Here is a 2,065-nt window from a genome sequence, read left to right as displayed (position 1 = left end):
GCAGCCGGGTTCGTTGGCTCCCACACAGACAGGCAGGAGTCAGCGCACCCGTGAGGAGGGCGCCCTTCCCGGGGGGCGGGCCCCTCCCCTCCCCCGTCCCCAGCGTCACGAAGCTGTGATGCTCTCAGGCCAGGACCCCTCGGTTTCATTCTTCATAGTTTTCTTATAGACATGTATTTTCTGACACACATTTTCCATCTCTTTATCCAAATTGAACACACACACACACACGCACACACACACACGCGCACACGCACACACGCACACACGCACGCACACGCACACTGAAGTTCTGTTTGGAATTACCTTAGAGTTTTATGGGAATTTGCGGGGGGTTGGTGTTTGTCATTTGATCACGTCTTCGGGGCGAGCACTTAGCCAGGGGAGAAGGGGTCCCCGCAGGCCGCGTGAGGTCTGCAGCGGCCGGAGGGCCCGTGGCATCCGCTCCGGCTCGCCGCTTCTGGCAGGCGGGGCGGCCGGCAGCCCGGATTGATCATTAAGCCGTGCATCTGCCTCCTGAAAGATAAATTCCAACACTGCCGAGGTTTTCTATTTCACTTAACTAAAGTTGAGAACGGAGAACAATTAAACGCAACCTGAGGCAACCCAAAATATTATCCATCAAAAGTCTCCCATCCAATCCTGCCGCACATTCATCAAAATGTCAGTTACTCCAAGTACGGTTTTATCTTATTAATGCTAATTTCTCCCATGGAAAGACTGGCGATTTTACCCTTCAGTGGCTGTCAGGGAGCGGGCAGAAATGCCTTGCATTTTAATTCAGCAGGCCGCCTTATTTACCGTCAGCTTATGTACAGCCAGCTGCCAATTTCCTCACTTCTTGGCGTGGAGACCCTTCGGTGGCTGGGGCTGGGAGCAGTCCCTGGGGAGCGGAGGCCGGGCCAGTCAGCTCGGGATGTTTCTGCCCGAGCCATCTCCTCCGTGTGCTGTTCCAACCCGAGAACGGTTCATTCCTCATTGCCACTGAGAGCACTGGCCCCCAGCCCCCCACAGGACTGCACATTCGGCAGAAGCCGCCCCAGTCCCCACGGCACGACTGGGTGTGCCGTGCTGTGTGTCTGGGAACAGACGCCACCTCGCAGTGCCAGCCAGTCCCTTGAGAATCCTGGGGCCCTGAAATGCCATCTCCCGTGTTCCCTCTCTCCGGGCGTCCGGCCCCCAGAGGCACCCCAAACCCGAAGACTGGCAGCGCATGCGGAGACGGCAGACGGGAATCTGGGGTGCATGGACGTAGCGGCCCCTGGGTGGCATGGGTGGGGTTTGGGGGCCTCAGGGCCCCCCACAATTCTCCCTGTGGCTCAGGATTCCAGCAGTGACGTGCTCAGAAACGATTAGAAGACTCAGAAATCAAGAACCCCCGGGGCAGACGTGCGCGGGGAACGGCCGGTCAGCAGAGCTGGAGGAAACGTGGTCGACGTACAGACAACGGATGGACGCAGGGCGGGGGCGGGGCGGGGGCGAGGCGGGTGCTGGTGAGTGTCCATCAGGCAGCAAACCAGGCGGAAAGGGCCACCTAGTGTGTGCCAGGTGCCTCGTGACCAGAAAACGAACCTGCGTGGTGTCACGCCATGAGATGCGGCAGCTCGTCCGTGGTGGCAGCGGCCTTATCATCTTCATGGAAAAACCGATATTCGAAGGTAGGGGACAGCCACAGCAAAACCGACATTCATAACTGGTGTATGAATGCGAACCCCCAGGCGTCAGTGGGCAGGACGGTGGCCCCCCATGTAGAGTCGTCCCCCTCGGCGAGGCAGTGGGGGGGCGGGCGGGCTGCTCGTGGGGCGTGGCATCTGTCCGAGCATCTCATTCCCAGGCCCCAAGGAGTTCCAGAGAGAAATGTCGGTGTCACGGGGCGTCAGCAGTTTGAGACTCACAGGGTTGGGAACGGAATTGCGTCCAGACCCTTAATATCAAGAAACGGGATCGAAACGCTTTTATTAACAAACAAACAAACAAACAAACAAGAACGGTAGACTCTCTTGGCTGGGTAAAGCCACTCAGTAAGGGTGCGGCTTTTCTTCTCCCATTGGAAATTCTCCAGGAA

At 57.9% G+C, this 2,065-nt stretch overlaps 1 long non-coding RNA gene across 1 annotated transcript in view; it reads right to left on the bottom strand.

Annotated features, from left to right (window-relative positions):
* The window catches only part of LOC111730032, a 7,420-nt gene extending 6,952 nt beyond the window's left edge, over positions 1-468 (bottom strand). Inside the window, exon 1 of the long non-coding RNA XR_002776526.1 lies at positions 307-468. This is a non-coding gene — a long non-coding RNA (uncharacterized LOC111730032). The remainder of the gene's footprint in view (positions 1-306) is intronic.
* Between the last annotated feature and the right edge of the window lie 1,597 nt (positions 469-2,065).

Source organism: Pteropus vampyrus, unplaced genomic scaffold, assembly GCF_000151845.1.
Source record: "Pteropus vampyrus isolate Shadow unplaced genomic scaffold, Pvam_2.0 Scaffold299, whole genome shotgun sequence".
NCBI lineage: Eukaryota > Metazoa > Chordata > Mammalia > Chiroptera > Pteropodidae > Pteropus > Pteropus vampyrus.
This window is presented reverse-complemented; position numbering and strand designations above follow the sequence as displayed.